Genomic DNA, 22,144 nt, shown 5'->3' with positions numbered 1-22,144 from the left:
CTTTATGTTGGGTCTAAAGTAGTAGAAAGAATTTCAGTAAATTCATTACTAGACAATTAAAATTGTAGCAGGCTGCAGTTATACATTTATAAGAATATATATCATATATAATTTTTGTTTCAGGTAAATAGAAACAAACATTTTAAATAAAGAGTTGTGCAGTAAATAGTGCTAGATAGTTTTCTATGCATTTGGAATAAAGCAAAATCAAATTTAAATAATCAATTAGGCAAGATGGTGGAGTAGAAGAACATGAGCTCACTCTTATTATGATAACACCAAAATCACAACTAACTGCTGAACAACCGTCAACAGAAAACTGCTGAAACTTACCAAAAAAGATACCCTACATCCAAAGACAAAGAAGCCACAACAAGATGGTAGGAGAGGCACAATCGCAATAAAATAAAATCCTATACATGCCAGGTGGACTACCCAAAAACTGGACAATAATTATACCACAGAATTTCTCCTGTAGGAATGAAAGTTCAGAGCTCCACATCAGGCTCCCCAGATGGGAGGAGTAGCCCCCAGAGAATATGGCTTTGAAGGCCAATGTGGTTTGACTGCAGGAATTCCACAAGACTGGGTGATACAGAAACTCCACTCTTGGAGGGCACACACAGGGTCTTATGTGCACCAGGACAAAGGGAATAAAAATAGTGACCCCATAAAAGACTGGGCCAGAATTACCTGGAGGGTGTCCTGCAGAGGTGTGTGGGGGGGCAGCTGTGGCTCATTGCAGGGACAAGGACACTAGTAACAGTAGTTCTGCGGGTATTCATTGGTGTAAGCCCTCTTGGAGGCTGCCATTTTCTTATCAAGACCAAGCCGCACCCAACAGTCTGTAGGCTCCAGTACTGGGACACCTCAGGCCAAACAACCAACAGGTCAGGAACACAGCCCCATCAATCAACAGACAGGCTGCTTAAAGTCTTCTTAAGCACACAGCTGCCCGATAAACACCATCTGACATGGCACTGCCTACCAGATGGACAAGACCCAGCTACACCCACAAGTGGGCAGGTACCAATCCCTCCCAACAGGAAGCTTGCACAAGCCTCTTTGACAGCCTCAACCACAAGGGGACAGAGAGCAGAAACAAGAAGAACTACAACCCTGCAGCCTGTGGAATGGAAACTGCAATCACAGAAAGTTAGTTAGACAAAATGAGACAGCAGAGGAATATGTCCCAGATAAAGGAACAAAACCCCGGAAGAACAACCAAATGAGGTGGAGATAAGCAGTCTACCTGAAAAAAGAATTCAGAGTAATAATAGTAAGGATGATCTAAGATCTCAGAAAAAGAATGAAGGCACAGATTGAGAGGAGAAGAGCTAAAGAAGAAACAAAGCTGAACAATACAATGACTGAAGTGAAACATACACTAGAAGGAATCAATATCAGAATAACTGAGGTATAAGAATAGATAAGTGAGTTGGAAGACAGAATGGTGGAAATCACTGCCACAGAGCAGAATAAAGAAAAAAGAATGAAAAGAAATGAGGACAGTCTCAGAGACCTCTGGGACAACATTAAACACACCAACATTCACCTTATTGGGGTCCCAGAAGGAGAAGAGAGAGAGAAAGGACCTGAGAAAATATTCAAAGAGATAATAGCTGAAAACTTCCCTAAGATGGGAAAGGAAACAGCCAACCAAGTCCAGAAAGGAAGTACAGAGAGCCAGGAAGAGTAAACCCAAGGAGGAAGACACAGAGACACATAGTAATCAAATTGAATAAACTAAAGACAAAGAAAAAATATTAAAAACAACAAGGGAAAAGCAACAAATAATGTACAAGGGAACTCCCATAAGGTTATCAGCTTGTTTCTCAGCAGAAACTCTGCAGGCCAGGAGGGAGTGGCACAATATATTTAAAGTGATGAAAAGGAAGAACCAACAACCAAGAATACTCTACCAGCAAGGCTCTAATTCACATTCAATGGAAAAACCAAAAGCTTTACAGACAAGCATAAGCTAAGAGAATACAGCACCACCAGACCAGCTTTGCAACAAATACTAAAGGAACTTCTCTAGGAGGAAAAGAAAAGGACAAAACCAGAAACAAGAAAATTATGAATGAAAAAGTGCACTGGTAAAGGCAAACATATAGTAAAGGTAGGAAATGATCTGCACACAAATATATCAAAACCAGCAATTGTGGGAAGAGGAGTCACAAATGCAGGATATTGGAAATGTTTTTGAAATTAAAAGACCAACAACTTAAAACAATCATTTATATATAGACTGCTATATCAAAACGTCATGGTAAGTGCAAACCAAAAATCTACAATAGGTACACACACAAAAAAGAAAAAGGAATCCAAATACAACACTAAAATTAGCCATCAAATCACAAGTGAAGAGAACAAAAGAGGAAGGGCAGAAAAAACAACTATAAAAACAAATCCAAAACAATTAACAAAATGGCAATAAGAACATACATGTTGATAATTACCTTAAACATAAATCCTCCAACCAAAAGACATAGACTGCCTGAATGTATACAAAAACAAGACCTGTATGTAAGCTATCTATAAGAGATAACTTAAGATTTAGGAACACATAGAGCCTGAAAGTGAGGGGATGAAAAAAGGTATTCCATGCAAATGGAAATCAAAAGAAAATTGGAGTAGCAAAGGGATCAAGCTGAAAAGAAGATATAAGAATTGTAAATATATATACACCCAACATAGGAGCACCTCAATATATATGGCAAATTTAAGAGCCATAAAAGAAGTTGACAGTAACACAGTAATAATGGGGGATTTAAACATCCCACTTTCATCAATGGACAGATCATCCAGATAGAAAATCAAGAAGGAAACACAGACCTTAAATAACACGTTAGACCAGATGGACTTAATTGACATTTATAGAGCATCCCATCCAAAAACAGCAGAATACACATTCTTCTCAAGTGCACGTGGAACATTCTCCAGGATTTATAACATGTTGGGCCACAAAGTGAGCCTTGGTAAATTTAGGAAAATTGAAATCGTATCATGTATCTTTTCCAACCACAATGCTATGAGACTAGATATCAATTACAGGAAAAAAAACTGTAATAAATACAAACACATGGAAGCTAAACAATATGCTATTAAATATCCAAGGGATCACTGAAGAAATCAAAGAGGAAATTAAAAAAAAATACCTAGAAACAAATGAAAATGAAAGCAGGACAATCCAAAACCTATGGGACAAAAGCAGTGCTAAGAGAAAAAGTTCATAGCAATACAATCTTGACTCAGGAAACAAGAAAAAATCTCAAATAAACAACCTAATCATACACCAAAAGCAACTACAGAAAGAAGAAGAAACAAAACCAATAGTTATTAGAAGCAAAGAAATCAAAGATCAGAGCAGAAATAAATGAAATAGAGATGAAGGAAACAATAGAAAAGATCAATGAAACTAAAAGCTGGTTCTGTGAAAAGATAAAAAAAAATGATAAAGCTTTAACGAGACTCATCAAGAAAAAGAGGGAGAGGACTATAATCATTAATGTTATAAATGAAAAAGGAGAACTTACAATGGATACCACATAAATACAAAGCATCGTAAGAATACTACAAGCAACTATATGCCAATAAAATGGACAAACTGAAAGAAATGGGCAAATTCTTAGGTACAACCCCCAAGACTGAACCAAGAAGAAATAAACAATATGAACAGATCAATCACAACTACTGAAATTGAGACTGTGATTAAATAACTCCAAACAAAAGAACTCCAGGACCAGATTTTTCCACAGGTGAATTCTATCAAATATTTAGAGAAGAGTTAACACCTATCCTTCTGAAACTATTCCAGAAAATTGCAGAGGAAGGAATACTCCCAAACTCATTCTATGAGACCACCATCACCCTGATACAAAAACCAGACAAAGATACCACAGAAAAGAAAATTACATGCCAATAACACTGATGAACACAGACACAAAAATCCTCAACAAAATACTAGCAAACCAAAGCCAACAATACATTAAAAGGATCATACACCATGGTCAATGGAGTTTATCTCAGGTATTCAAGAATTTTTCAATATATGCAAGTCAATCAATGTGAGAGACCACATTAACAAACTGAGGAATAAGAACCATGTGATCATCTCAATATATTCAGAAAAATATTTTGATAAAATTCAATATACATTTATCATACAAACTCTCCAGAAAGTAAGCATAGAGGAAAGTTCAACATAATGCGGGCCATATACGACAAACCTACAGCTAACATCATAGTCAACAGTGAAAAGTTGCAAGCATTTCGTCCAAGATCAGGAAGAAGAGAAGTGTGTGCACTCCCACCACTTTTTTTTTTTTTTTTTTTTTTGCGGTATGCGGGCCTCTCACCACTGTGGTCTCTCCCGTTGCGGAGCACAGGCTCAGCAGCCATGGCTCATGGGTCCAGCCTCCCCACAGCATGTGGGATCCTCCCGGACCGGGTCATGAACCTGCGCCCCCTGCATCAGCAGGCGGACCCCCAACCACTGCACCACCAGGGAAGCCCCTCACCACCACTTTTATTCAACATAGTTTTGGAAGGTCTAGCCATGGTAATCAGAGAAGAAAAAGAAGTAAAAGAAATCCAAATTAGGAAAGAAGAAGTAAAACTCTCACTGTTTGCAGATGACATGATACTATACATAGAAAATCCTAAAGATGCTACCAGAAAACTACTAGAGCCCATCAATGAATTTGGTAAAGTTGTAGGACACAAATTAATACACAGAAATCTTTTGCATTTCTGTACCCTAAAAATGAAAGATCAGAAAGAGAAATTAAAGAAACAATTCCATTTACCATCACATCAATAAAATAAAATACCTAGGAATAAACACACTTAAGGAGGCAAAAGTCCTGTCCTCTGAAAATTTTAAGGTGATGATGATGAAAGAAATCAAAGATGACACAAACAGATGGAAAGTTATACCATGTTGTTGGATTGAAAAAATTAGTATTGTCAAAATGACTGTACTAAGGCAATCTACAGATTCAATACAATCCCTATCAAATTACCAATGTCATTTTTCACAAAACTAGAACAAAAATCTTAAAATTTGTATGGAGACACAAAAGACCATGAGTAGCCAAATCAAGCTTGAGAAAGAAAAACTGAGCTGGAAGAATCAGGCTTCCTGACTTCAGACTATACTAAAAATCTACAGTCATCAATATATTATGGTACTGACATAAATGCAGAAATATACATCAATGGAGCAGGATAGAAAGCCCAGAAATAAACACACACACCTATGGTCAATTAATCTATAACAAAGAAGGCAAGATTATAAAACCGAGAAAAGACAGTCTCTTCAATAAATGGTGCTTGGAAAACTGGACAGTTACATGTAAAAAGTATGAAATTAGAACACTCAAAATACATAAAAATAAACTCAAAGTGGATTAAAGTTCTAAATGTAAGACCTGATATTATAAAACTTTTAGAGGAAAACATAGGAAAACCCCTTGACATAAATTGCAGCAATAACTTTTATGATTCTTCCTCTGGAGTAATGGAAATAAAAACAAAAATAAACAAATGAGACCTAATTAAACCCAAAAGTTTACACAACAAATCAAAACTACAATGAGGTATCACCTCACACCAACCAGAATGGCCATGATCAAAAAGTCAACAAACACTAAATGCTGAAGAGGGTATGGAGAAAAGTGAATCCTCCTACATTGTTGGTGGGAATGTAAATTGATATAGCCACTATGGAGTTTCCTTAAGAAACTAAAAATAGAGCTACCAGATGATCAAGCTTTCCCACTCCTGTGCACATATCCATAAAAAAAACATGGTTCAAAGGGATACATGCACTCGATGTTCATTGCAGTGCTGTTTACAATAGCCAAGACATGGAAGGAACCTAAATGTCCATCGAAAAATGAATGGATAAAGATGTGGTACATATATATGCAATGGAATATTACTCAGCTATTAAAAAGAATGAAGTAATGTCATTTGCAGAAACATTGATGGACCTGGAGATTATCATACTAAGTGAAGTAAGTCACACAAAGAAAGATGAATATCATATGATATCACTTATATGTTGAATCTAAATTAAAATGATATAAATGAACTTATTTACAAAAGAGAAACAGACACATAGACTTAGAGAACTTAGACAACTTATGGGTACCAGGGGAATGGTGGAGAGGAGGGATAGACTGGGAGTTTGGAATTGACATGTACACACTGCTATATTGAAAACAGGTAACGCACAAAGACATACAGCATAGCACAGGGAACTGTACTCAGTACTTTGTAATAACATAAATGGGAGAAGAATTTGAAAAAGAATAGATACGTGTACATGTATAACTGAATCACTTTGCTGTACAACTGAAACTAACAGAACATTTTTAATCAACTGTACTCCAATTTTAAATTAAAAATTTAAAAGACATACTGGTACAAAGATAATCATAAAACTAAAGAGAAATAGATATCAATTTCAAATTTATGAACTAAGGCCACACAGCTATAAAACAAACATTTGTAAAGAAAAATATCAATAGATTTTAACATTGCTAATATTAAAAATTAATCTACATATGAAAAGAATAAAAATAAGGTAGAAAGTAATAAATTTTTTGAAGGACTAAACTTTAATGGTATACAAATCATCAATATTTTTGAGACTCACATAAGAATGAAAAGCTAAACAACCAATGGATCACTTAAGATATCAAAGAGGAAATCAAAAAATACCTAGAGACAAATGAAAATGAAAGTATGACAACCCAAAACCTATGGGATATGGCAAAAGTGGTTCCAAGAGGGAAGTTTACAGCAATAGAAACTTACCTCAGGAAATAAGAAAAATCTCAAATAAACAGCCTAACTTTACATCTAAAGCACCTAGAGAAAGAAGAACAAATACAATTCAAAGTTAATAGAAGGAAAGAAATCATAAAGATCAGAGAAGAAATAAATGAAATAGACACTAAAAAAGCAATAGAAAAGATAAATAAAACTAAAAGCTTGTTCTTTTAAAAGATAAAAAATTGATAAACCTTTAGCCAGATTCATCAAGAAAAAAAAGGAGACCTCCAAAACAATAAAATCAAAAATGAAAAAAGTTACAACTGACACCACAGAAATACAAAGGATCATAAGAGATTACTATGAGCAATTATACAGCAATGGACATCCTGAAAGAAATGGACAATTCTTAGAAATGTACAATCTCCCGTGACAGAACTGGGAATAAATAGAAAATATGAGCAAACCAATCATAAAGAATGAAACTGAACCTGTAATTTAAAAACTCCCAACAAACAAATGTCCAAGACCAGATGGTTTCATAGGTGAATTCTACCAAACATTTAGAGAAGAGTTAACACTATCCATATGAAACTATTCAAAAAACTGCAGTAAAAGGAACATTTCCAAACTCATTCTATGAGGCCACTATCACCCTGATACCAAAACCAGACAAAGAAAGAAAATTACATGCCAATAACACTGATGAACATAGACACAAAAATCCTCAACAAAATACTAGCAAACCAAAGCCAACAATACATTAAAAGGATCATACACCATGGTCAATGGGACTTATCCCAGGAATTCAAGAATTTTTCAATATATGTAACTCAATCAATGTGAGAGACCACATTAAAAAACTGAAGAATATAAACCATCTGATCATATCAATAAATGCAGAAAAAGCTTTTATTAAAATTCAACATCCATGGGCTTCCCTGGTGGCACAGTGGTTGAGAGTCCACCTGCCGATGCAGGGTACACAGGTTCATGCCCCGGTCTGGGAAGATCCCACATGCCGCGGAGCGGCTGGGCCCGTGAGCCATGGCCACTGAGCCTGCGTGTCCGGAGCCTGTGCTCCGCAACAGGAGAGACCACAACAGTGAGAGACCCATATACCGCAAAAAAAAAAAAAAAAAAAAAAAAAAAAATTCAACATTCATTTATGATACAAACCCTCCAGAAAGTGGGCATAGAGGGAACTTACCTGAACATAACAAAGGCCACATATGAGAAACTCACAACTAACATCATAGTCAATGGTGAAAAGCTGAAAGCATTTCCTCTAAGATCAGGAACAAGACAAGCACGTGTACTCCCACCACTTTTATTCAATAGTTTTGGAAAGCATAGCCATGACAATCAGAGAAGAAAAAGAAATAAAGGGAATCCAAACTGGAAAGAAGAGGTAAAAATTGTCACTGTTTGCAGATGACATAATACTATACATAGAAAATCCTAATGATGCTAACAGAAAACTACTAGAGCTCATCAATGAATTTGGTAATGTTACAGGATAAAAAGTTAATAAACAGAAATCTATTACATTTCTAAACACCAACAATAAAATACCAGAAAGAGAAATTAAGGAAACTATCCCATTTACCATTGCAACCAAAGACATAAAATACCTAGAAATAAACCTACCTACCTAAGGAGGCAAAATACCTGTACTCCAAAAACTAGAAGACACTGATGAAAAAATTTAAAGACCACACAAACAGATGGAAACATATACCATGTTCTTGGATTCGAAGAATAAATATTGTTAAAATAATCATACTACCCAAGGCGATCTACAGATTCAGTGCAACCCTTATCAATTTCCCAATAGTATTTTTCACAAAACTGGAACAAAAGTTTTAAAAATTTGTATGGAAAGACAAAAGATCGTGAATAGCCAAAACAATCTTAAGAAAGAAGGATGGAACTGGAGGAATCATGCTCCCTGACTTCAGGCTATACTACGAAGCTACAGTCATCAAACCAGTTTGGAACTTGCACAAAAAGACAAAGATAGATCAGTGCAACAGAATAGAAAGGCCATAAATCAACTCATGTACTTATGGTCAATTAATCTACCACAAAGGAGGCAAGGCTATGCAATGGAGAAAAGACAGTCTCTCGAATAAATAGTTCTGGGAAAATTGGACAGCTACATGTAAAAGAATGAAATTAGAACATTCTCTAACACCATATACAAAAATAAACTCAAAATGGATTAAAGACCTAAATGTAATACCTGATACTATAAAATTCCTAGAGGAAAACATAAGCAAAACACTCTTTGACATAAATTGCAGCATTATTTTTTTTGATGTCTCCCAGAGTAATGTAAACAAAAGCAAAAATAAATGCATGGTAACTAATTAAACTTAAAAGTGTTTTCACAGCAAAGGAAACCATAAACAAAACAAAGAAAACCTATAGAATGGGAGAAAATATTTGCAAATGATATGACCAACAAAGGCTTAATTTCCAAAATATACAAACAGCTTATACAGCTCAATATCAAAAAAACCCCAAACAACCCAATTAAAAAATGAGCAGAAGACCTAAAAACACATTTCTCCAAAGAAAGCAGGCAGATGGCCAACAGGCACATGAAAAGATGTTCAACATCACTAAGTATTGGAGAAATACAAATCAAAACTACCATGAGGTACCACCTTACACCAATCTGAATGGCCATCATCAAAAAGTTTGTAAATAATAAGTGCTGGAGAGGGTGTGGAGAATTGGGAACCTTCCCACACTGTTGCTAGGAATGCATATTGGTGCAGCCACTATGGGAAACATTATGGAGTTTCCTTCAAAAACTAAAAATAGAGTCACCATGTGCTCCAGCTATCCCACTCCTGGGCATATATCCAGCAAAGATGAAAACTCTAATTTGAAAAGATACATGCGCCCTAATGTTCATAGCAGCACTATTTACAATAGCCAAGACATGGAAGCAAGCTAAATGTCCATCCACAGAGGAATGGATGAAGATGATGTTATAAATATCTATATATACACATACATACACACACACACACACAATGGAATATTATTCAGCCATAAGAAAAGAATAAAGTAATGTCATTTATAGGAACATGGATGGACCTAGAGGTTATTATACTAAGTGAAGTAAGTTAGACAAAGACAAATATCATATGATATCACTTATATGTGGAATCTAAAAATATGATACAAATGAACTTATTGACAAAACAGAAGTAGTCTCATGGACATAGAAAACAAACTTATGGTTACCAAAGGTGAAAGGGGGGAGGGATGAATTGGGAATTTGGTATTAACAGATACACATTACTATATGTAAAATAGATAAACAAGAACCTACAGTATAGTATAGGGAACTATATTCAATAGTTTGTAATAACCTATAATGGAATAGAATCTGAAAAGAATATATATATATATATATATATGTTTATAATCATATTGCACATAATTTGAATTCCAGGAAATGGAAGAATAAGCATTTGAGAAAAATGGCCAAAATTATAAAAAATTGATGAACATGGTAACCATATAAATCCAGAAAATTTAATGAATTCCAAGTAGAACATAATACATACACAAACACAGACACCCACACACAGAAACACATACTCTCTCACAGTCCAAAATACATTTCAAGACTAAATTACCAAAAGAGAATGATGAAAGTGTTCTTGACTAAATATTCAAGCCAGAAGACAACAGGACAACATATTTAAAGTTATGAAAGAGTAAAAAAAGGAAAACAAAATAAACCTCTGTCAAACCAGACTACAGGTATTAGAGCTATAGCAGTTTCTATAATTTATTGAATTAAGTTGGTATTATTCTGAAGAAAATTGTGTAAGTTATGATACATATTGTAAATGGTAGAGCAACCAAGAAAAAAATAACAATGATTTAAAAAAACAGAAGAATTGAGTAGGTACACCACAAAATATCTATTTAACATAAAAGTACGCACAGGTGAGGAACAAAACCAGCATCAGTCATATAGGAAACTAATCACAAAATGGCAGAAATAAATTCTATAATATTAATAATTTTAGTTATAAATGGATTAACATCCCAATGAAAAGGCAGGGATTTTCTGACTAATAATTAAAAAAAAAATACTAACCAACCTCCCAACATCCAACTATATGCTTTAGAGTCAAAGACAAAAATAGTTTGAAAGAAAGGAGGTAGAAAAGATAAAGCATTCAAAAGAGTAGCAAAGAGGGCTAAAATGGCTATGCTAATATTAGATAAAATGAACTTTAAGACAAAATATGTTATTAGATACACAGAGACATATTTTATAATAAAAAGATCAATATATCAAAAAGAAATAACCGTTATAATCAGGTACATAGGCAACAACAGAGCCCCAAATTTTATATGAAGTACATACTAAAATAACCAAAGGGAAAATAGATAATTCAAAAAATAGTAGTTGGAGACCTCAATACCTCACTCTTAATAATGGATAGAACAATTTGTCAGAAAATAAACAAGGATACAGAATACTTGCCCAATATAATTATCCCACTTCACCTAACTTATATCCATAGAATACTCCTCCAAACAATAGAAGAATCAACATTCTTTCTAAGGTCACATAGAATATTCTCCAGGATAAAACATATGCTCTGCCATAAAACAAGTATTAGTAAGTTCAAAAGGATGGAAATCATACAAAATATGTTTTCTAATAAAAACAGAATTCAATCAGAAATTGATGGCACTACAAAATTAGGAAAATGCACACACACATTTCGAGGGAAAATAAGAAACACTTCTAAGTAAACCACGGGTCAAGGAAGAAATAATAAGGAAGGGATATAGAAAAAAATTAAAGGATAATGAAAACACAGCATATCAACATTTATGAAATGCAGGTAAAACAGTACTTAGAGGGAAACTTTAACTTTCAGCACTTTTTAAAATATAGGAAAGATCTAAATTCACTAACCAAAAGTTCCATCATAGGGATCTACCCAAAGGATACATAAGGAAATAACAAAGCTTGTAGTAGAGATTATCATACTAAGTGAAAGAAGTCAGACAGAGAAAGAAAAATATCATATGGTATCACTTATATATGGAATCTAAAAAAATGATACAAATGAATATATTTGCAAAACAGAAATAGACTCACAGACATAGAAAACAAAATATGGTTACCAAAGGGGAGGGGGGAGGGATAAATTAGAAGTTTGGGATTAACATATACACACTACTGTATATAAAATAGATAAACAACAATGACCTACTATACAGTACAGGGAACTATATTCAATATCTTATAATGACCTATAATGGAAAAGAATCTGAAAAATTATATGTATATGTATAACTGAATCACTTTGCTGTGCAGCTGAAACACTGTAAATCAACTATACTTCAATTAAAAAAATTAAAGATTGTAATAGAAATCAATTAAATAAATGGAAAAAAATCAATAAAACCAAAAGTTATTTTTTTGAAAAGTATTGACCTGTAAATAAACCTAAAAAGGAAAAAGAGAGAGAGGATTAAAATTAACAAATTAAAGAACTGAAAATTGGATATCATTATAATCACTACAGAGATTAAAAATATTTTAATCTCTGTAGTGATTATAGAATTAAAGGTTGGTATACATCCAAAAATAAATTAATAAAAAACTTAATAGAATAAAATACAAAAAATGCCCTCCCTTCACCACTCCAAAAACTGTTAGAATAGCTAAAATCCATATCACAACCAAACGCTGGTGAGTATGGGGAGCAATAGAAACTCTCATTCACGGCTAGTGAGAATGCAAAATTGTATATTGCCACTATGGAAGATAATTTAGTGGTTTCTTACAAAATTAAAATATTCTTACTGTAAGAAGAAGCAATCTTACTCCTTGGTATTTACCCAAAGAGTGAAAACTTATGTCCACATGAAAACCTGCACACAGATGACTATAGAATTTTTATTGATGATTTCTAAAAGTTGGAAGCAACCAAGATGTCCTTCACTAGGTAAATGGATAAATAAATAGTGGTACATTTGCAAAATGGAATATTATTCAGCACTTTAAAAAAAGCTATCAAGTCATGAAAAAAAATGGGGGAATCTTAAATACATATTATTAAATGAAAGAAGCCAGTCTGAAAAATCAACATACCATATGATTCCAACCAGATGACATTCTAGAAAAAGGAAAACTATGGAGACAATAAAATCCAGGGGTTAGAGGTTAAGGAGGGCTGAATAGGTGGAGCCCAAGAATTTGTAGAGCAGTGAAACTACTCTGTATGACACTATAATGGTGCGTGCATGTCATTATACATTTGCTCAAACTCATAGAATGTACAACACCAAGAGTGAACCATAATGTAAACAAAGGATTCTGGGTGGTAATGATGTGTCAATGTAGGCTCATCAATTGTAACAAATATATTACTCTGGTGGAGAATGTTGATATTAAGGGAGGTTATGCATGTGTGTGGGGGGGGTGGGGGGTAATGGGAAATCTCTGTACCTTCCAATCAATTTTGCTGTACACTTAAAACTACTCTTAAGAAAAGCTCTCAACAATGTAGTTATTCAGATGATGTTTTTCAACCTTACAGTGGACATCTATGAAGATTCTACAGGTAACATCATACTTAAAAGTAAAGACTGAATGCTTGTCCCCTAAGGTGAGAAGCTATTCAAGTGATGCTTGTCACTCCTCTTCAACATTGTACAGAAGGCTATAGCCAAAGGAATTGGTAGTAAGAAAGGGGAGTGAAGGTAAAGGGAAAAGAAAGAAAGAATTAAAGGCATCCATATTGGGAAGAAAGAAGTAAAAATGCCATTGTTTACAGACAACTTGATCCTAGATGAAGCAAATCCTAAGGTATTCTGTACTAGAACTACTAAACAAATTCAGCAATATTACCACATATAAGATTAATATATAGAATTTGTTTTTATATAATAGCAATAAAATCTAAAAATGAATTTAAGAAATTAATTCCAGTCATAACAGTTTCACAAAGAATAAGATACTTAAGAATAACTTTAACCAAAGAAGTATAAGACTCGTATACTAAAAACTATAAAATATTACTAACAGAACTTAAAATCTTAATAAGTGGAGACATATTCCATGTTCACGGATTAGAAAACTCAATATTGTTAAGATGAAATTCTCCCCAGTTTGATCTACATGTTCAATGAAATCCCTATCAACATATCAGCAGGTTTTTTTCAGACTTACACTTCCTGATTTCAAAACTTACTATAAAGTGTAAAACTACAGTAATCAATACTGTGTGGTACTGGTATAACAACAGACATATAGATACATGGAACAGAATTGAGAGTCCAGAAATATATCCTCAGAACATAACAGATTTTGGACAAAGGTATGAATAACATGAATGGAAAAATGGTAATATTTTAAACAAATACATTTAATAATTGTATACATGCATACAAAAACATACACACATAAAAATTCATTTAAGATTTAATATAGACCTAAGTGGGAAAGGTATAACTATGAAACTTTTGGAAGAAAACGTAGAAGAAAATCTTCTTAAACTTGAATTATGCAAAAAGTTCTTGCATAATGATATGATGCAAGATATGATGCCAAAAGCATATTACAATTAGAAAAAAAAATCTTCCTCATCCCAATAAATAAAATTATTGAATCTGCCTATTTTTTATATCATGCTTAAAAAAGTTACTTAGATGTTCCCTATAAGATAGTGATTAAGCTATGCATTTCCACTCTCTTCACTTCAACATTTTGTGGAATTCCTTGCCATTGCAATAAGACAAAAACAACAAAAAAGTGTATATAGATTGGAAAGAAAGAATATGTTTTAATTCACAGGTCATATAATTATGTGTAAAGGAAAAGACTTCAAGAAAACTCCATCAACTAATATTTTAAATTAGCATGATCACAGGATACAAGGCCAATTTACCAAAATCAATAAAATCTATAAATTAGCAATAGATGCTTGGAATATGAAGTTCTAAAAATAATAATGTTTAATATTTAAAGATAAATTGAACAAAATATGTTTAAGAGCTGAATACTAAAACTACAACATTCAGGTTGAAATTACAGAGGATCCAAATAAATAGAGATGGGTAATTTTCAATGAATAGAAAACTCAATATGACTAAGATATCAATTTTTTACAGTAGATTTGTTAATTCAATATATTTCCAATCAAATTCCATCAGGGACATATAATAGGTAACTGACTCAAAAATATTTATGAAAATGTAAGTAGCCTATAATAGCTGAAACAAAATTGATATAGAAGAAAAAGATGTAAGATTTTGCTATCTGATTTCAAGGCTTACTTTAAGAACACATAAAAATCAATGAAATAATAAGAGTTTAAAATCAAACCCATGCATATATGATAGATTGACTTTGACAAAGTTACTGATGTAATGCAGTGGGGAATAAAATTATTTTCAACAAATGGCTCTGAAACAACTATAGTTTTTTTGTTTGTTTGTTTTTTGGGTTTTTTTGCGGTATGCAGGCCTCTCACTGTTGTGGCCTCTCCCTTGTGGAGCACAGGCTACGGACGCACAGGCTCAGTGGCCACGGCTACGGGCCTAGCTGCTCCACGGCATGTGGAATCTTCCCGGACTGGGGCAGGAACCTGTGTCCCCTGCATCGGCAGGCGGACTCTCAACCACTGTGCCACCAGGGAAGCCCTATAGATTTTAATAGAGAGAAATACCTTGATCCTTAACAGGCTATGCCCAGAAATTAACTAAATCTTGATAAAATATCTACATGTAGTGGCTGAAACTCTAAAATACCTAGGAGAAAATCTTGGTAAACTTGGGTTGGGCATAATTTCCTTTGATGGAATACAAAAAGTATGAACAACAATAGAAAAGAAATAATTAATACATTAGACTTTTGGCCATTGAAAGTGATCATTAATAAGATGAAAATCCAAGTCCTGGAGAACAATATAACAACAATTATAAAAAACAGAAAACAGCAGATTATGTATGTTCACATTAAAATGGAGAATAAGATTGATATTTTTATGAAAGTCATCATTTGCCATTTCATCAGAATAAGTATAATTATGATAAACATCGCCACTCTTTTCACAACAGTAGCAGTAGCGTAATACAGGTCCCTTTCTACGTTTTAATTCTTCTGGGTTTATTTTTACTGCCTGTTATAACTGTTGTTATAGAGGGGATAGAATTGTGGAATCCAAGCTCTGGAATCTTACTGGTGAGAGTCAAGCAGGACATAGGATTTTAAAATTAGACGTAAATACACTACCATGTGTAAAATAGATAGCTATTGGGAACCTGCTGTATAGGGGGCTCAGCTCGGTGCTCTGTGATGACCTAGATGGGTGGGATGGGAGGCATGGAAGTCCAAGAGGGAGAGGATATATGTATACATATAGCTGATTCACTTTGTTATAAAGCAGAAACTAACACACAATCGTAAAGCAATTATAATCCAATAAAGATGTTTAAAAAAATGAATATAGGGTCTTCCCTGGTGGCGCAGTGGTTGAGAGTCCACCTGCCAATGCAGGGGACACGGGTTCGTGCCCTGGTCCGGGAAGATCCCACATGCCGCGGAGCGGTTGGGCCCGTGAGGCATGGCTGCTGAGCCTGCGTGTCCAGAGCCTGTGCTCTGCAACGGGAGAGGCCACAACAGTGAGAGGTCCACGTATCGAAAAAAAAAAAAAAAAAAAGGAATGTAGGGCATGTACTATTTTCTCTGACAATTATCTTGTGGTCTCTAACAATGCACTATTTTAATATGAACATATTCTTTTCTTTCTTTCTACAGTCTCAATTATGTATTGGATAATTTTCTTCAATATAATTGTTACCTCCTATAAGATGAAAACATATATTCTGTAAGCAGTATCACTTTGTCATCCACTATACTTCTGTACTATACTCGTTAACCCAGAAATAAAGTGGCATTATATGTTTATAAAAATGCAGTCTTAATGCTGCCTATGTTTACAAACACTGATCACCAAAAACACAGTTCAGTCATTGACAAAGCACATTAATTCCAGGTACATTAGTGTATAAAGGCAGAAGACATATTTCCCACTGGGGTCAAATAGAAAAATGTCAATTATGAAAGGTTAGATGAACACAATATCCAGAATATTTAGAAAGATATCCACATGCTATGACCTTTCACCTAAGATGATAATGTTGTGTGGTATGTGAAAGCAAACCTAACCTCTGGAATTTTTTAAGTCTTTTCAAATACTTAATAATAAAGTCACAGTAGTATATTGTATAATATCTGTGAATTTGTAAAGAAAGGAACATAGAAAATAACTATTCACAGGTCTGTCATTTTCTAAGTGCATCAGCCTTACACAATCTTCAATATTGAATCTTCTTCATCTTATGAGTGAGGTTCAATGACCAGACCTGAAAGTTCCATTGGGATAGTAAAGGATTAATGGTCTTGTAGTGCTTGTTTGCTGACATACTCTGCTGATTACTGTGCAAATCCTACCTTTTTCATTAATGGTAGAGAAGGGAAGAGCACTCTTTTCAACTTCTATTACAACTTATTTTCTGCTGTAAAAATGGTCTAGTCAATTCCTAGTAGAAAATAATTACAAGATTTATAGTCACTTGATCCTGTTTAAAGGTCGCCAAGGCTGAATAAATCAAAATGTTTAAGGATAGTAATATGTCCATAGTTGAGGAATACAGTTTACAAAGTTTTCAAAACAAAAAGGTTAATTCAAAGAAGACCTTCTTATTGACAACCAGGAATGTTCAGTATTGCTTAGTTAGAAGTTTGTCACTGAAAGTTTCAAAACAAAACTTTGAGGGCTTCTCTGGTGGCTCAGTGGTTGAGAGACCGCCTGCCAATGCAAGGGACACGGTTCGTGCCCCAGTCCGGGAAGATCCCACATGCTGCGGAGCGGCTGGGGCAGTGAGCCATGGCCGCTGAGCCTGCGCGTCCGGAGCCTGTGCTCCACAACGGGAGAGGCCACAACAGTGAGAGGCCCGCGTACTGAAAAAAAAAAAAAAAAAAAAAAAAAAAAACTTTGAGACACCCTAGGACATCAGGTAAATTTTACTCGTCACATGCCCAAGTAGTCTCAGGACATAATTAGGAGCTTCCAGTTGGATGTCATTACAGGTAGGGAAATCAAGTGGGAAATGGGTTGCTGACCTACCTACACGCTTAAGAGAAAAACAAATGTCAACAATATGTTGCTCCAAAGTGAGTGTGGCCCTATGGACCTCTCAACTTGCAGTTGGTATCAGAAGTCTTAGGCAGACTTGGCAGTCTGGCGAAATGAAAACTAAGAGTTTGTCTAAACCTGGATAATATCTTAGGTGGAAGAGATATTTATTTGATGGTTCTATATATGATTTGACATTCTGATTTGTCATGTCAAATAACTGGTTTACATTTCCTAATCACTGTGTACTATTTGACATGAACACCATCAGTTTCATCAACCTGTGTAATGGTCAATGTTATGTATCAACTTACGTAAGCTATAATCTCCAGTTATTCAATCAAAAACTAATCTAGATTTTGCTGTGAAGGTGTTCTGTTGATGTGACTAAACTTTACAGTCAACTGACTTTAAAGGAGATTATTCCAGGTATTCTGGATGGGTCTGATTCAATTAGTTTAACAGCCTTAAAAAGCAGAGCTGAAGTTTCCCTGCAGAAGAAGAAATTCCCCCTGTGGATAGTAGCTCCAACTTATGACTGAGAGTCCTGGTCTGTGATTGCTGATGTGGCCTACAGATTTTGGACATACCTTGCCTCTCTCACATTTGCATATATCAATCCCATGCAATGATTCTCTTAACATGTATCCCTATGATTTTGTTTCTCTCATTGATCTCTGATTCAACTTGAAAAACAATAATTTTATTTTAAGCAAAAATTCATATGTATTATTTGAAATTATCCTCTGTCTCTAATAGCAAAACTTCATTTTAATAAAATTAATTCACTTACATGTTTAACAAAGTTTGGTAGAGTTATAAATATGTTTTGGTCAACTATGTATGTGCTTGTTGAAATGCAAATTTAAATAAAACAAAAATCCTGCCCTCAAAGATTTGTGTGAAAATATGTTTATAAATACCTAAAATACAAGGTAGGAAATGTGAAGCACTATAAAACCTAGGCAGGTAAATTACTGTGAGAGCTCTGATGAAGAAAATATTACTTCCATTTAGGGGAATTTGATTTTCCCTCAAAGTTATATAATAGAATTTCATCTTTATCCAGACTCAACCTTTGACTTTGGTGTTGAAACAAGCTATAATGGTACTTATTGTATAGTCAGCTATGTGGGGACACTTAACAGAGACCAGCCGTTCACTTCCCATGAACCAAGGTTATTCCACAATGATTTTGTGTCACAATTGATATGAACCACATTTGAAGGAGTCTGAAAGTGAAAGGATCACTAGAAAAGTCCATGAATCTTGTAAAAGATTACTTTTGTGGCATAGGATTTTTTAGTATTACTAACATACAACTTAGAAATGAGAGATAGCATATGAGTTCAAGTGTCACTGATAACTTTCATTTTCTGCATCTTGAGAGAGGAGAAAGCACATTTAATCTTGTCTACACTTGGGGTTTGGGTTTTCCTGTATAAGATTCATTATTATAATAAATGGGTTGCTAGAATATGTGTTAGAAAATTATTAAAATATTCCTTACATGATGCTGTACTGCAATTTTTGCATGATGGACTTGAGATATTTTACACTTAAATAAATAAAATGCAAAATTTTCTTCTCTGCTCCAGAGAGTATAAGGATAATAACAATAATTTTAAAAGCTTTTAAAATTTAGAAACTCAACATGAGAAATACTGACCCAAGTGCTAAAAACAAAACAAAAAAAATTGAAGATCACCTATCTACTGTCTATGAATGTGCATATTTAATATGCACTGACATTCACTTTTCAGTCTGAAGAATGATATCTAAACTGACATGATACTAATTATTCACTGGAGATGTTTTCTGAACACCAGTTTTTCTTGATTATTCCATATTTTCATAGATCTGGATGTTAAACTTTTCTTTCTGCAGCAAGAACTTTCTTACTAATGACTACTGGTATTTTAATTAGAAGAAATATACTAGCACTGAGAAAACTGGGTTCTCCTTATGTAGGCTTTTTCATTAAAATCGCCATACAATCTCAAGCAAGATCTGGGCCTCAATTTTCTCAACTTGTTTGAACTACCTGAACTAATATTATTGTTTTATATTTTAGTCTGTTATCTTTATTGTATGCTTCTTGATTCACAGAACAGTAAAGTATAAGTCTGTTGAGAAACAGAAGTTAAGATGGCCTTTTCTTATATACATATTAATAACAATATAATAAGTTTTTGACCTATAAACTGCATCCTCTCTGTGCCTCAAGATTCTTCTTAACTCAGTCCATTCTTCACAGCCAAAATAATAATTTTCATAATATGTCATTTGAACATATAACTCCCACATTAAAAAGTCTTCCATGGCCCCTTGTTACCTATCAAATGAGATCTAGGCCAAAACTAGTAAAACTTGTCAAATCACTGGTCTAAGAATATAGATTTTGATTTAGAGTCCTGGTTTTGAATCCTTTTCTAACACATATTAGATATATGTCTCAATTTCAAAATCTGTAAAATAGTGACAGTAACATTGTATATTCCATAGGATGATAGGGAAAATAAAAATGATATATTTGAAAACTGCTTGGAACTATGCTTATTATTTTTAAGCATTCAATATATATTACCTATTACTAGTAGTAGTATCATTCCCAATGCCTTTCTGTTCCTTACATATGTTCCTGTTTTATATCTCAATTTTTTCTTATACTATCAATCTTACAAGACCAACTTAATGTCAATTCCTCTAATAATAATTCCAAGTAGTCAATAAATATTTATTAATGATGGAGTATGTTTTATCCCTTATAAATACATGAAAGGAATTTATAATTTGTAGTGAACCTTACAAATAAAAACAAAATTCAGTAAATTAATTAGATATGCATGAAATTCAGAAGGACATAATAGAGAATATAAGCCTGTATTTGGGAATCTCAGAAAAGAATGTTTAAGTTGAAGTTTGAAGAGTAAATGAATAGAACATGTCCAAGTTATTAGAGCTTTCCAAGTTGAGAGAAACTGACACGATCATTCCAGAAATAAGGAATTGTTTATGAAAAAGACAGAATACTTGGCATGATTAGTTGACTAAAACTGCAACTAAATATAATTTACTTGATCTCCTTAATTTTCTTCTAATACTTACCTAATATCTAGGTGAATCTAACCATTGTCTTATTTTTCTCCAACTTTAAAATGGGGATAATAATAGTGCAAATATCATAAAGATTTTCTGAGGGCTAAATGAGTTCATGTAGAAAAAATGATTACATCAATATCTAACACAAAATGCCAGACAATTATTAAGTTATATGATAAAATATCATTATCATCATTATCATCATCTTGGCAAGAAAGTAGAGAGGTGATGGGGTGGGAACTTGGGTAGACATTGATGGGGCAGGAAATGGGACCCATTATAAAGGATCCTGATCAAGAATGGCCTTTAATATCTATCTTACAAAATAATTTGGATTTTGTCACTGAACCTTGGAAAGTCATGGAATTCTTTGGGACAGGGAGTGGAGGATCATATTTTCAAGTAAGAATGATAATATTTAAAAGACAGCCACCAAGATGGTCCTCAGTGATGTTATTTCCTGGTTTTCATGCTCTTATTTTATCTATCTCCTCTCCCCTTTATACCAGAGTTTGTTTCCATGAGTAATAAGTTATGGCACATATGATGGTATATGATTTCCAAGGCTAAATCCTATAAGATATGGCTGTCTCTTAGAACACTCACCCTGGGTGACGTCAGCTGCCATGTGAAATGGAAACCAAAGCATCCCTAAGAAGAGTCCACTGGTGAGGAACTGAAACTTCCTGCCAATAACTAATGAGACACTGAGGCACGCAGCCAACAACCATGTTAGTAAGCCATCTTGAGAAGGGCTGCTTCTTCAGCTTTATTTAGACTGTCAGATAGCTACAGTGCTGGTTGATGCCCTGACCACAGTCTATGAGAGACCCTAGACAGAACCAGTAATCTAAGCTGTTGTTGAGTTCTTACTGTAAAAATATGAAATAATAAATGTTTGTTCTTTTATGTTGCCAAATTTGAGGATACTTTGTAACGTAGTATTAGGTAAGCAATAAAAAGTTCAAGAAAATTTCATTGATATATGTTTTTTTTTCCACTTATTTACCAGAGCAGTAAGCATTGTATTTGAATATAATTTACCTTCCCTGGTTATA

Source organism: Pseudorca crassidens, chromosome 5 (assembly GCF_039906515.1).
Source record: "Pseudorca crassidens isolate mPseCra1 chromosome 5, mPseCra1.hap1, whole genome shotgun sequence".
In the NCBI taxonomy this organism is placed as follows: Eukaryota; Metazoa; Chordata; class Mammalia; order Artiodactyla; family Delphinidae; genus Pseudorca; species Pseudorca crassidens.
This window is presented reverse-complemented; position numbering follows the sequence as displayed.